General features: G+C 32.7%; 1 protein-coding gene and 1 long non-coding RNA gene across 3 annotated transcripts in view; one reads left to right on the top strand and one right to left on the bottom strand.

The window, feature by feature from the left end:
- The window catches only part of Task6 (TWIK-related acid-sensitive K[+] channel 6), an 80216-nt gene that overhangs the window by 6441 nt on the left and 57601 nt on the right, over nt 1-16174 (top strand). The window lies entirely within an intron of this gene.
- Nucleotides 1-16174, bottom strand: part of LOC141531019 (uncharacterized) — a 75617-nt gene that overhangs the window by 2132 nt on the left and 57311 nt on the right. The gene's annotated exons all lie outside the window — the stretch shown is intronic.

The raw sequence follows: 16174 nt of genomic DNA, 5'->3' as shown, positions 1-16174 counted from the left end.
TTTAACCGAGAGATATGGATATGATGGAGAGAATATAGGAGTACGGTTGGTAGGCAGATGGCGTCTGTGGAACATGAGGGGGAGAGAGGGAGTTGTGATAAAAAAGGGAAAAAGCAGAGTAGGCAGAACCCAGCAAAGAGGGTGAATAGAAGGTAGAAGGTAGACGTAGACGCAAAAAAAGAATCACCGAGGTGATGGATCCACGTGCTTTTCCTAAGTACGCAATAAATTCATTTTTTTTTTTGTTTTTTTTTTTTTTATCTTTTCTTTAAAGTTATAGTCTGTAGCGAACAACTATTCGCGCGATATCAAATATTACTCCTTTAGGGAGCCGGGAATTTTGAGAAATGTATAAAAAATAGCTTGCGCACACTGGAACGGGTATGGATAAAGTCTCTCAGGATTTTATTTTATTTTTAGCTTTTTCCTCCCGGGATTTGGCGTTTGGAGTGATAGAAATAGAAATAGAAATAGAAATAGAAGAAAATAAAATATGAATTGTGTGGCGGGATGAAAATTGGGCAGCAGAGTTTGGTCAGCCGGGGCTTTATAGCTCGCAAGTGACGCGCGACAGAAGTAGAGTGGATGGATATAGGGGATAGGAGTTGAGTTTTGTGAGCGCCATTCCCCATTCGATGTCCATTCTACTCGCTACGATACTGCGATATTCACTCTGCGGCATTATGTGCATTCGTGCGACAGAAAAAGAGAGAGACCGTGAAAATTCAAAGCGATGATTCTCTCCGCCGATATGCCCCTGGTATATATAGACAAATTTCATCTCCGGAACGAGTTAATGGGTTAACATGGGCATTTGTTTGCCAAACAGGACGCTAAATTTCGTTAGCCATCGCCGCGTTCGCAAATTTTATGCCTTAGTTCGATTAAGCTTCGTGATAATGCATTTTTTATAAACACTTTTTGATCGAGATCGTTTATAACAGAGTGGGAAATTTTTATTATAAAATAGTTCTTATAGTTCAATTTAATATTAGAAAGAAGCTGAATCATTAAAAATATTTTCAAAAAATTGTTTAAATAAATTTTACTAGATTTAAAAAGACATTTTTCAAAATTTTGATCTTAAATCAAATTAATTATTTTATCAATATAAATTTTTTTGTCATAGTCAATTTTATATGTCAAGTTTTAAGAGGAGTTTTAAATAGTTTGTCAATTTAATGAGCTAATTCTGTCATTTCATTCATTGAACTATCTTTTATTGATTTTATCACATTGATGCTATTTTTAGAATTTATTTAAAAAGTCTCTCAATTGTATACATAAATTGTGAAAGATCAGCTAGTAAAATTTTTTTAACCATTAATTAATTTTAAAATACATTTGAAGATAAAAAAAAAGTTGAAAAGTCTTTCCATTAAAATTCAAAAATAAGTCCACAAGTAACTGCTTACCATCATGTCTTAAAATCCATTAATTTGAATTAAAAGAACCGTATTTAAAATACCCAAATCCTTATCTGGACTTAAGAAACATCATTAAAATTCAACCAACTTAGTATTTATAAATAAAATAATTTTGTTCCCTTTAAAAGCAATTTAAATGATCAAATTCTAAAAATTACAAGCTATTGTAATTGCATAATATTTAAACAATCTATAACACCGACAATCAACATACACAATTAATTCAGTTTATTTTAAAACGTCGCTCTACATTTTACAGAGATAATTTATTTCACTCATTACCGCTGCAGTTGAATTCAGTTATTTGAACGGTAACTTTGTTTTATTATCAATATAATTCTGCTTTAAATGAAATCCATTGATTAAACGGTATCCAGCTCGAGTCATTGAAACGTAAAAATAAAAAAAAATAAAAAAAAAAAAAAACAACTCCAAAAATAACCTTATATCATTCGTGTAAATTGCAAAAATTTTTTATTTACTCAAGCGAGCTTACCAAGTTGAAGAGGATGTTTTGTTTAAAAAATACATTTTATAGTTAAAAGAATGATAATTTTTTTTTTTTTTTTTGGTTAAATTCTAAATATCAACATCGGGATGAGCTTATATCTTTAAAAACGTCAATATTTAAAAAAGTACAGTGTAATTTACAAAAGTCATTATTTAACAAAGCAAAATTTGAATTTTTTATAATTCACAAGTCACACAGTGACTGCAAGGTTGCTAGTTACAATAACAATAAATTAAATGAATAATAATAATAACTGTACGGACTATACATTGTTATTTTCGGGTTAAACAGAATTACCGGCAGTAGAGGAGGGGGATAATGTGGTCGAAAAGTTGTGTACCAAAAAAGACGAACAATGTGGAGTAGAGTTGCCAAATATTTATGTTTTAACCGGGAATCGGTGTACATTCCGGTCGGGTACGTGTGAAACATCAGCACGTCAATACTCAATCCTGGATGGTGGGTTGTACCTCGAAAAGGAGTATCGGTAAAATAAAACGGTAAAGAGGTTTTAAAAAAGCACTACCAGAATAGAATAGAATAAAATAAAGTAAATCGATTGAGGAGAGGAGATTTCCTCGCAAGAATCTACACTCATTTTTATCGGGATAGTTTTACATCACCACAAGCCCACGTAGATACTTGCACATTGACATTTGAGGAATAAATGTGTAGCGAGGAGTCTATTCTCGGCTTCTCGGCGGATCTCCAGCTCACGAGGATTGTCACGTTCCTCGACAGTATTCCTTGAGTTATTCAACCTATTTTTTACCGGAGCATTACCACCAGCCGTCTGAATATTTAAAACAGTTGTTTGTCTTAAAGGATTCGGAATCGTGTTTACGTACACCGAGGATCTATATCGCCAGTAGACAGTACACGCCTCTTGGAGATGCTCCATCTTTCCTCTCCTCTGCTGTTTCCAGTTCTTACATCTTACATCGGATGATATTAATCGCGACGGGAAAACTGGGTCGACTTGAGCTCTCGGGAGAAATCCGCTCACATTTTTCTCCTCATCTACTCCACGCTCCACTTTATTTATATTATTTTAGAGACCTTTTTAAACAGAATTTACCTTTTTGAACAGAATAAAGTAGAGCGGTTGATCGTGTGCTTGAGAACTACTCGGCAAATCGTAATTACAAACCTCCGCAAAGTAGAGCTAAGAGTATTTGGTCAGACACCGAGTGAAAACGGCATTTAAACTTGACCTTCGCATTTAAACTTTCCCCAAGTACTTTTGTCTGATGATTCTTATGTTCCTCTGTCCTTGGACCGCTCCAAGTGGTTCCAATTCGCTTAATGGATAAAAATCTTCGGGCTTGTTGTGTTGGCTGACTAATTGTCTACCAATACACTGTTAACCGCTTCCACAACTAACACCAATTTTGGTTTAAGTATAAGTGGAAGTGAATGTCCGATAAAATAGATTTAGTGTACAACGACGGGGAGGCCAAAATTAACGGACGGAACAGGGTAGAGAGAAAGAGGGTGGAAAGCTAACGGATCTCGAGTTTACACTCGGTAATGAAACTCAGCTTCTGGCTCTCTCGATGGTGATCGTGGGGCTGCGATCAGACAACCACCGACCCGGTATTACTATACTACTACTATACTACTATACTACTATACTACTATACTGCTAGGCCAACCAGCAGTGTCTAGTGTCTAATGTCTAGTCCCATCCTCTCCGCCAAAGTTTACGGTGAAAACCCTCGCATCGTCCGTTCATGATATATTATTTATTGAGTAAATAATATACCGAGAGATAGTTTAGATTTTTAGATGATAAATTGAAAGATGGGCAGGATATTTTAGATTTATTTATTTTTTTTTTAATTGTTAACATCAGGCTCACAGTATCAACTCACGGTCTATTAAATTATTTATTATTTATTGTATTTTTGTAGAGTATTTTCGAGTGACGAGGGTTATCGGAATTCAATTGAGCGGTACCCAGATAAAAATATTTCTCTTGATTGGAATTTGTCAAAAATCGTTATCTGCTAGCAGTACATATTCTTTTTTTTTTTATTTATGAAATACCAATAATAATAGCATTTATATAAATTGTTATTATTATTATTATTATTATTATTATTATTATTATTATTATTATTATTATTATTATTATTATTATTATTATTATGCGCTTAGAGTGAAGTCTAGTACACTAAAGGACTAAGATTTTTACTCCATTAGACAGATCCTGGCTACTGAGAATACAAAAAACCGGGCAGACTGGATAAAAAGAGAACCCAAAGTCTTTTTTATCTCCGCTCGGTCTTGTTTGTCTTTTATTTTTATACTTATATTCTTTTTCACATTACAATCACGAGCCAATACCGGTAGCGAGTGCAGAGTTGCAGACGTGCCGAAAATATCTATAAGGCAATCCATATGTAGATATATATCTATATGGTTAGTTTGAACGATAGTTGTGCACCGTGTCTACTTTTACGAGAAACCCTGAGTTTAAAGAAGAAAACTTTATAAAAGACCTCGTGAGAATAAATTTATAAGCGGTAACTTTTTAAAATTCATTACCTAATTACCATTATTTTTATTTTTGTTTTTATTTAACGTCTGCCCGACGAATGAGGATAAACCGTAAGGATTACTCAGTATACTCGTTAAATCTCGGGCTGAATTATAGCCTTTTTCATCCCCATTTACGCCCGCTGGTTACCGTTTAATAAAAACACCCGCTTTTTGTCCGAGACCCAATTAATATTTTTTTATTGCTCCTGAAGTTAATAAATCGACGATTGGATTTACTTTACCGGCGAATCGAAAATAAAACCTGGATGAAAATAAGTCTGACGTAATAACGAGACTGACTACTAAGACTTTACATCAAAGATCTAGTCAGAAACTAATCACCAGAAACTGCTAGTGTGCTGAAGATTAATTTCATTCGGGTTCTCTAACCCTTTACTTTCCCAAACCCTCACCGTTTGTCCATACTCTCGAAATTGCTCATTATCCTTGCAAGCTTCTAACGACTATCCAAGTATAAATAAATCATTAATACTCGACTAAAGAATAATGAAGGAAAGATTTTTAAATATAATAAAATTTTTTTAACTAATGATATTTTTGAAGATAATAAGCTCATCTTGATATTACACTCATCGAGAGCTTTCATTTGAAATTTCTAAACAAATTTCCGCTTAAACACAGAAAACTTTAAAACTTAATCCAACTCCTTGAATTATCGGATAAAATCTAATCGTATATCTATTTATCTTGTTTCTAGATTCTGTTGTTAATTTAAAGTTTGAACTAACAAAAAACTAAAAGCGCGTTGAATAACTTGGTTTATTGCTCTGAAAGTATTCAGTATTCTTTATTATAATTATAATAATAGTTAATAATCCAAGCACAAGACCGAGAAGATAACTAGTGTAAAATAAAAAACTATTATTCGGTTTTAATTATTCCCATTGCTCTGACAAGTGGAACGGGCCGGTCATGAGTAAATTCATTATTTATGTTAAAAAATTTTAATATTTATTCGGACCTCTCGTATGTGTGGAGATAGAATTAATTTAAACTGCAGGTGAATTCCGAGATAAAAATGCGCATTATTGTGCTGGGGACTATCGAAGAAATGTGGAAAAAAATAAAAACAAATAACAAACACGTATGTCGAGTCTGAGGCAGGGGTGGGAAGGCTCTCTCACGCCAGTCAATGGAGAGACAATATTGAATCTATATATAGGATATATACATATATATATGTATATATGTATACGGTACACTATGACAATAGAGTCTATGTTTATTAAATCACTATTCGATGTCAATATCCGATGTCTTTGACACTTCATCGTCATTCTGCAGCCGGATAGGAGTTTCTATTCCCATATTATATACATGTGTATATATATATATATATATATATATATATATATATATATATATATATATATATATATATATATATAATAGATATATTGCTCTCTATCGCACATTGTTCTCTGCTCGGGAGAATGATAATTTAGCATATCTATTAGTTGGAATTAGTTTCGCGTGAGACGTTAAAAATATGCCCGCGGGCAGCTGACTATGAACAAAAATAAATATAGCGTAGCATATAAAATTCCCGAGAGTCAATCGGGTACGATTACAAAGTGTCCTCGGGGTATATATCCTGGGAAGCGACGGCGTCGATTTACATAATGTATACGAGATGCAAATTTAACTGCAACGCGACGTCTCGAACCCTCGTCTCTTTATATCCCATTCTAGCCATGCACTGTGAATCCTCTCCTCCGAGGATGCTATAGTATGGTCTGCTATACACATTCGCAATATAGAGTCGAGGGTGTAGCGAGCCGATTACCCGACGCATCAATACCTCGGACAAAAAGTCTAACTCAATTACCAAAAAAATGTAAACTAGCTAAAGAAGAAAGTTTGACTTTTGGAAAAACTTTTAATAAATTTTTATGACGAGACGTTGTCAAATATTTTTATAATCAAATTTTTTAGAGGTGTAAATAGTAAATTAAATTTCTTATTGTATTAGGATTTATATTAATTATTAAATTTAATTTCTTAATGTTAAAATAATATATTAAATTTTTTTAAGAGAAGATTTTATTAGTCATTAATAAATTTATATATTTTTTTAATGGAAAATATGATACATTGACTAATTAAAATAAATTTTTATCCCCAAAAATATTTCTCTGAGCCATAAAATATATTTAATTGAATGATATATCCATTACTGATTTAAAATATTATTTTTCCATTAAATACTATCACTATTATTATTCCGATCGATTTTCCGTTACTAAAGCTCCACCAATTATTGATCAATAAGATCTGTTTGTCAGCGGCTTTATCTCTTTGTTCCTGGGATTTTTAAATTCCTCCACAAAGAACTCGAAAGACAGTCTGCAAGCTTGAACAAAAACGACATTGTTGATTGACGGAATAAAGTGCCTGATTATGCCCGTAATAATACTTTCCATCATGAAGAATTAATGTATACCCTTGTGCAGCGATCGTAAGGAATTCTCTTACGGAATTTGGAATTCAGTAATTAGTCCGTGGGTTCGATCGTTAAAACAGTGCCGTTCATGGACTTCGGGGTCCCTTGGAGCTTCGGTTGTTTGCGATGCCTCAGTATAATATGCAGCTTCATATGTTCCCACATTAATTTGTAACGGAATGCAGTGTGGGTAAAAGAGCTGCGAAATGTTGGCAAGTATGCGGAGCTGAATTAGAGAAACACACGACTGATCCTTCCAGGTCCTTTGCAGCATTGCGGATCTGCTTTTCAGTGGAAGTCAGTGGATACTTGTGAACAAGTGTCGTTACACGGGCAGAGGATAGAGGAGGATAGAGTAGCCAGCAAGTCACCGGGGAGTTGAACTCCGATAATCGGACTAGACTACATATTCCTTTAATGTGCTCGTAGGATCAGAATATATGTATAACTGAAAATGGAAATCACTTTTCGCTATATCCTCGCCTCCGCTACACCATCAAGGAATTAAACCGCTTCTACTACTGGAGATATCTCCTGCATAATACTATCTTGTTGAGTTGAGCACGGAATACACTCCTTTGATAATTAAAATATATGCGCTTAGTGTCTGCAAGAATAGAATAAAGAGGCGAGGAGATAACTTTAATTTGTTTTATTTTATCAGCATTACCATCAAAAACCCCGTTATCGCTGTTTTGTTGTTTAATAGACTCGTTATGAGCGTATTTTGGTGGTCGACTGAACAATCTTCTCACCTCAATCTGATTATTATCGTGTTGGTATTATTTGCAGAGCTTAATTCTGATGGTAATGTAAACATAACGCGGAAATAGTTTATACACTAAAAAATTAACGCTCTCCAGTGGAGTGTAAGTGATTTGCTGGAAATTCTCGACCAACGATCCGGTGATAATCCCACTGGTTAATCCTCTCAGGTACACATTAATTATTTTACATTATCCATTGGGAAAAATTAAAATTTTAAAGTAGTCTGGGAAAAATTTTCATTCTTGGTTAAATATTGAAAGTGTGAAAAAAGTATAAGAGATATTTTTTTTTTAGAAAATTTAATTTTCTGTGAAATAAGATATTGATTTTTTTTTTTTTTTTTAGAACAAGTTTTAATAAGACAAAGTTATAAAATTTGTGCTGACTTCTTTTTTAGATTGGAAAAATTGAAGAATATTTTTGATTCAAGACTAAAAGTATTTTTCGATCAAAATATTGTCTTTTTAATTTTTTTTCGTTATTCAATAATTTATTTTTTCTATTTATATTTAAAAGCAAGAGTTAAATTTTAAAGAGAATATTTTTCTTGAATAAAATGAATTATTTCTGACATTGTATTAACAATTCTATAAATTAAAAGTCAGTGTATCGGAAAAAATAGATTGCATAAGAAAAGAAAAAAAAATCTCATATCAGAGACGATAGAGATGAGATAACGATCAACGCGTGAACATATTTTGACGCTTGCGCGTTAAAAAGTGACGTCACGCAACAGTTATGGGACTGCGAATGATAAGTACAGGAGTTAAATTAAGTGTTACGTGGTATTATATGTATTTAGTCTAAATATAGACCCGACCGAACCGGGTACATTTGATTCCATTCCTCCAAGATAAGAGAAATAAAGGAGAAAAGGACAAAGGGAGAGAAGTAAGGTGTTAATAAAAAAAAAAGGGTATACGGCTGACTATTTGCCACAGACTGCGGAGCAGGGACTATGGACTGGACTGCCGATCGTGTACGTGATGAAAAAACGCCGGAGGGTCACTCGGAACATCCTGTACCGACATAAATCATCTAGTGACTCAGTCTGCCAGTCTTTAAATACGTCTGTGTGGGTATGCCTCGGTTAAACTCGGTGAAGTTGAGGAGGAAAGGTCTGCTCCTGAAAGCAAAAATCGAAAGCCAGAGCTATCGATCGAAAGACGAGCTCCTATCGTGCCCTTAGGGACTCTTCGAGCCTCTGATCGTACTGGGTGGTACTACAGTCAAAAGACGACCTCAGAAAAGTCAAGGGGAAGCTGTCAGACTGCTGCAATCGATCTGTCCGAGGAGAATTTCTCGTGGAACTTATAATGTGGGATTTCATTAATAATATCGCTATGGGCCCATAACCTGCTGCAAAGAGTCTGACTCTTAATCATGATAATGGCAATAATGAAAAATTTGCGGTTAGAAGAAAAATGGAATTCATTTTCTTGGAAAATTACCAATTAGAGAAGAATTTTACTCGTTTTATAATAAAAAATTATTTCATTTTTAAAGTTAATGAATATTACTATTAATTTCTTAGAAAATTATAAAGTTTAATGAACTTTTTTTGTATAATTATGGTTATTTTGTTAAATCAAAAAAGAAAAATTAGGAAAAAAACCCTATGAAAAAATTTTGATTGATTCTTTTATCAGTTTTAATTTTTAAATTCTTTTTTTTATAGAAATTTTTCGGTTAATTATTATTTTAAATTAATCAAAAATTAATTTAACAGTTGATTAAACTAAAAAACAAAACCAGAAGCTTGTAAGAAGAGAAACAAAAATTTTTTACTTCATATCTTAATCACTCAGACTTAACTCTCTAGTAGGGAGATATTTTAGCGACCGTTCGCCATCTATCGGAGATTTTAAACACTGAATTTAGTAAAAAAATTATAGGTGGCTTAAAATTGACAACCAAAGCCTAGAATATTTAATTTATTTTTTAAAATTAATAATTTAATAATTAAAATTACAAACTAGTAATTTGAGAAAAATTATTCCTGAATTTTATAAAAAAAAAAAACGATCAATAAATCGCAATATTAATAACGAGAATACCATTACTGCCCGAGACTGATGATAATGATAATAATGATGATGAGTCGCGAATTAGTCGACGTGGATTGTCGGAGCGTTTAATTTAACAGAAATTCTAGAGCGATACAATGCAGTGACCTGTGCAGCGACAAGGTCGAGTCGACCGGCGAAATCGCTTTCAGCTCCTTGCACTTGTATTTATTTATAAATATATATACGAGTGGTGTATGGAGCAGTGCAAGGTACTTGACTTCCCAATTGTGGTAATTATAATTGTGGAATTATACCGGAGGGTTTCTTCTTCTTAGTGGGTTATGTAAGCGCATAGATGTCGAGGTATTATACATATTATGCGGAAAAATGACTTCATACATATATCTTTGATCTTACAGATGAGCGAGTCGTGAAATTGAGAATTCAATATAGAGAGAGAGAGAGAGAGAGAAAGAGAGAGAGAGAGAAAGCTGGCGGGCTTGTAGGGTGTAGAGCGCTGCGGCAAATATGAATGTATAAAATATATATGACAGCGCAGGGAGGAGGCTAAGAAATGTTTTATATTATTATTATTATTATTTTTTTTTGTTATTTTAAAAATAAGTAAAAAATTTTATATAAAATGGTCGGTTTCTGACAACGAACCGGGTCAAGGGGAGGGGGAAAAAAAAATACGGAATACAGAATACGGAAAAGAGTCTGAAGCGGATAGCGAAATAGGCAACCTTCGCCTCAAGCTAGTAAGCTGGCGGAAATGAGAAAAATATTAACATTAGATGAAGGAGGAGGGAGAGGAGGGAGAAATGTAAGATTTCTGGGACCAGTCGCCAGAATTCTCAGCTCCTTTTTCCTTATACATATTTATATATTTATTTTTATTTATAAATATATAATTTTTTATTTCCCTTCTCCTCTGCCGTATTTTTATAAATAAATTTTAAAGTAAGGAGAATAAAAAAAGGTAAGCGACGGATAACACTCGAGCAATTGCACCTTCACCGAAGAGATTCTATCTAGGAGCGGGAAGGCCTTGAAAAAGATTCTCGGAGAATCTTTCTTTAAATTACTGCCGGGAAGAAGTTACCGCCTGAGGCTCTGGGAAATCCAGAGAAAGCCTCGAGTGCAATCTTCCCGGTGTTAAAAAATAACCGTGAAAAAGTACCGGGAATAAGTGAAAACGTACGAATACAAGGGAGGATTTTGTGTTGAGGTACAAGGGAGGAATCTCGGAGATTAGTTTGCTACCGCGAGGATCTTTCGCCTGTAAAACATTTTATTATGTATCTGATTCCACGTCAATTAAGCTCGGGTTGGTATTCTCGTAATTTATGGCGGTAAACAAATAGTTATTTTAAAATTGGAAAAAAAATACTTGATTAAAGAAAAAAATTTTTTTTTTTTTTTAATTTAGTTGGAAGCGATTAAAAAAAAATTAAGGAATTTAATAAAGAATTTAATCATAAATTTTTAGAAGAAATAAAGTTGACTATAAAATAATTTTGTTCTGAGATAAAAAATTTTTTAAAAATAAAAAATAACTATTTTAGTTTTAATTTCTATCAATATTTTTTTTTTTTAAATAACTCAATAAATTTTAATAATTTTTATACTAAATTATACAGCTAAAAAATTTCGATGTAAAAGTAAAAATCAGAGTAATTTTTTTAATTTCCACTAATTGACCTAGATATTTAAAGTTTTTTCGTCTCTGAATCGTTCCTCGAACTTTATTACGGTTCACCGCGCTTAAAATTATCTCATTATTGAATTAGCTGTCTTATCTGGCTCACTCCCGGTATATATCTCATGTATATTCTCTAGATTCTGTCCTTTGGAATTTATAATAAGAAAGACAAATTTAGTAGCGTTTACATTTAAAAAATAAAAAGGAAAAAATCAATGCTGTTGATATATCATTATTTTTTTCCTTTTTTATCATATCAAGAAAACCTTTCGATGAAAACACTCATCAATAGTGAATTGATCAACACAACAGTCTCTTGGCAAGATAAAAGAGAAACTTAACAAAGTAGTTAAGTAGTTAGAGTGTATAAAAGATAGCTATCGACAAGGAGCGAGTCATTGAGGGCCATCGTCGGCGTCGTGGTGTGCTAGGTTGCAAGTACTCTGGTTGCTTTGCTTTGCTTAGTTTCTCTTTAGCTCCTCATCAATCGGGCGTTTTTCACATGAGTGGAGGCTGCTCCAAGGGCCTGGAAATATCACTTGTAATTTTAACCCTCGACTCTCTCGAATGCTCGCGCACATAAACATCTTCTCTCTCTTTTTTCCTTTTTTTATTTCCGTCGACTGGGAGGGAGCCCGGCTATAAAAATGTCCGAGAAGCAGGCTCCTTCGCGGTACTTACATCTTAGGCTGGTTCTTCGTAAAAAATAAACAGGCTAGACATTTTCTCAACCTTTTACGAGTTTTACACTTTTATATTTATGTTTATAGCTCGTCTGATCTGTATGTATATCTCTCCGACGAAAAACACCATGTCTATAAACCTCGGTACACATTTTCATAACGCTTTTAGTCGGGGTGAGTAGAAAAAATAGCAATTACCTAGACCGATAATGGCCTCAAAATCCGCGACGAAAACTACGAATTTAAATAAAAACTGAAAGTATATTAAATAGTCGCGATAATTGACGGATATTTTCCTGTCTACGTGATGGCTTTTAAATTCAATTTACTTCAGCTTTCGCGATACCGGATAACACATTTGTTCAGTTCAATATTTATAACGTTTATATCGTAATTAAAAAAAAAAAAAAAAAAAAAAAAAAAAAAAAAAAAAATTTTTTTTTTTTTATCTATTTTTGAACTAAAATTCATTTTCACTTTTTGTTTTGCTCCATTTGAAGTTTTAAATGACAAAAAGAGCCTATGTTTTTTTTTTTGCAATTGATATTTTTATTAAAAAATAATTCTATTTAGCTGTCTTTTTTTATTAAAAACAAAATGGTTAGGCATTAATACCTACGCAGATAGAAAATTAAATTAAATCAAGTAAAATTTACTGAAACCAGAAAATTAAATTAAATCAAGTAAAATTTACTGAAACCAGAAAAATGTCTTAGTTTAAAAATTTTTCTACTCAAATGAAGAAGACGAAGTTCTTCAAAATTATTCACTCGATTTAATTAATTTTTTTTTCTGTATAATTTGTGTTACTTACTTTTCTGTCTGAAATTGATAAAAATTTTTAATACTAAAAATTACAAAAAAACACTGCTCTGATAAAGCAAACATTAATAATGTTTCTCACCGTATACTATTTATGTTTTTCATCACTTCTTTTGAAGTTTGCTCGCTAATAATAGTTATTTGCACAAAAATTGTCTCCTTATAGACGAGCAAAATTCAAATTTACGGCTTTTCGCTATCAAAATACGATGTATACAGCACAAATATGTGTTTGAAACATGTACGAAGGCGTAAATTTACCGTTTACTGGTTTGTCGACAAGTTTGTTGATGTAAGCGCTTTTATTAAAAGTTAATATTAAAATTGATAGGTGCGGTGTAGTTGTGGATAAATATTTAGGATTAAAATCTGTTGCGGTGCGGTGTAATCAGTTTGGAAGCTACATAGAGAGTACGGAGGAAAGAGTTGTAGCATAAGTAACTCGTGCGGTGAATATATGTTTGCAAGGGTTGCACAGTTATAGCTATAGTTATAGTTATAGTTTGAGCTCTTTGAGGATAGTGAGGGAACGCGTCTTGAATAGCTCGTGAGTTGTAACTTTTAGCCACTGACAGCCACTAAACCTTGTTCAAACTCTCCAGGAACTTGCTCCAGACTCAGCAGACGGGAGACGGCCGTTGACTGTCTCTCTCGTTAGACTCGTTATCGCGGGGTCTCTAGAAGTTGCCCGAACCTACGACCCAGAACCTCAAACCTCAGCCCCCCTTGCCCACCAGAATGCACCTCAGTACATCTTTGTCTATGCTTGTGCACACAAATACGTCTTTTACCTGACTAAACCTTCCGAATAAAGACAGATAGAATTCTGGCCCTAGAAAGAGGATGAGGAAAACTCGAGAGCACGGCCACGAAACTACCGTAAATCCTGTCACGCGACGTTCCTTCGAAATTCGCTACTACGCTTTTCTCTTGGCGCTCATCTCCTCTGAGACATGCCGAGATACTTGGGATCTTGATCAAATTTTATTTTTTTACATATATTATTTTTTATCATGATAATAATTATAGTAATAACGCAAACTAAAAAAAAATATAAAAAATTGATACAAGATATGATCAAATTGATGAAGAAAATTAAATTTTCTACAAAAAAATACATGAGAATAAATTTAGCAGATAATAATTAATTTTAAAAATTTTTTTTTAACAAAAAAAAAATGAGATCAAAATATTGACATTTAGAAAATTAAAAAATACAATTTTTTAGAAATAATTTTTCGGAGTAAATTTATTTATTAAAAAAAAATTATAATAGTGACATTTACAAAATTTACAAGATACAATAAAATTGATAATAAACAACTAGCTTGTTTGAAATGAAAATATTTTTAAATTGAAAGCTAATAAAATGACTAAACAATTATTTCTAAAAACGATATTAGAGTAAGATTAAAAAAGAGTGAATTGTCAATTCTGAAACTTGACGTTAAAAATAAAATAGTTTAAAGCTGAAGAAAATCTGGTTGACACTGGGAGGAGGAGATTGTACTTGGGGAGGAATATACTAGTAAAAGAAATAAAATCTCAACAATAGAATGCAGAAAAGAAGTACGGCGACGTAACCCCGGTGTGTCGGTGGTTCCTTTGTCGATTCGCGACACATCTTTTTCTATTGAGTATGCCGCAACTACTCTGTATGCTCCATGCTCGACTGTACCGTATAATACTGTGTACTAGACTCTAGACTCTAGACTTGAGCAGTCTATACGGTACTTTGTCGGTCTTTGGAGTGAACTTCTTTCATAAATATATATATCTGTATATAAAATTTTTTTGGTCTAGTCTTCTTTTTGTCGAGTGTGTCCTTACTGTTGGTCGTTGTCCGGACAAAAGGATGTCAGATCTTGTCGCGTCAAACGACTTTGGGCGTGCTCCCAAAAAAATAACCAGCATAGAATAACAATAACAATAATAATAAAAAGACAAAGTATAACAATAAGAATAAGAACAGAAGTAAGAGTAAGAAATAATAATGGAATAATAAAATAAAATAAAAAAGACTGTGAAAACAAAGGAAATGAAGGAGACCAGGAGAATTGCGAAGAAAGTTGCTTACTCTTAGATCTTATAACTTGGCAACCGTTTCATCAGTTGGCTCACTAACGATTCGCAACCTGGAATTTATATTTCCAGTTTTATACTCATACTTCCATTCCAGCTCTTATACTCTCAATTCAGCTACCCACTGAGGACTCATGGCTCTCATGGCTACGAATTAAATTTACTTTTTATCTACTCTGATACTCTTTTGCATGAGCTTTTTTATTTAAATAAATTTACAGTAACCATTTTAGTCTCTGGCTTGAATTTAATAATATTTTAAAAACTAACAACTGTAAATCACTATCTCAGGACGTTCATGCGTAAGACAGTAGTAGATAAAAATTTATATTGTTTTTACAAGTTTAATCGTCTAAATATTTTCTGTAGAAAATAAAAACTCGATCATTTTATTCTTTATATTAAAAACTGTCAAATTATTTTTACATTTATAACACCAGATCAATACATGCAATCAAATAGTTAATTTAAATAATTTGGTTTAAATTTGTCCCAGTTAATTAATTTTTAATATATCTGGAAAGCCGGCGTTGTCAAGTTTAATTAAAATTGAAAGTAAAGTCAAATTAATCCCTTATTTATATAAAAAAAAATATTTGGGACAGATATTTTGAATTTTTGATGTATTTTTTAATTTTTTTCAAGTTCTTAGCATAAAAGAGCAAATAATAATCTATAAAAAAGCTGATTGCATATATTTAGTCCAACATTAACGTCAAATGAAGGTTTATAAAATGACGCTGGGGTATATATTGGGGCTACATCAAAATATCAGAGATAACTTTTTAAATCTGTTATCAATGTTCATGTAATATTTATCGTCGGTTAAATGTATCGCTAGTGGAGATTAAAGCATAAAAGCAGAAGCAAAATAAAAATGGAGATAATAATTATTAAATGTTCGTCCATTTTTTATCATTTAATTGGCAAATATATGTAGAGACAGGTGATGCAAATAAAAGCTCTGGAGCGACATGTTTATGCGAAAATACAGAAATAATAATAGAAATGATAATAATGATAAAAATAAAATAGAGTAGTTGATGGCGGTGTAAAAGGAGAAAATTCAAAATAATACGCCACCTGTGCGTACATGGCCAGGCTGAATGACGTATGGGGTCGCAACCGCGGCCGTAGCTTTGCGTATCGGCTGGTTATG

This window comes from Cotesia typhae, unplaced genomic scaffold (assembly GCF_013202065.1).
Source record: "Cotesia typhae breed Kobodo isofemale line unplaced genomic scaffold, CoteBio_Ctyphae contig_5, whole genome shotgun sequence".
In the NCBI taxonomy this organism is placed as follows: Eukaryota; Metazoa; Arthropoda; class Insecta; order Hymenoptera; family Braconidae; genus Cotesia; species Cotesia typhae.
This window is presented reverse-complemented; position numbering and strand designations above follow the sequence as displayed.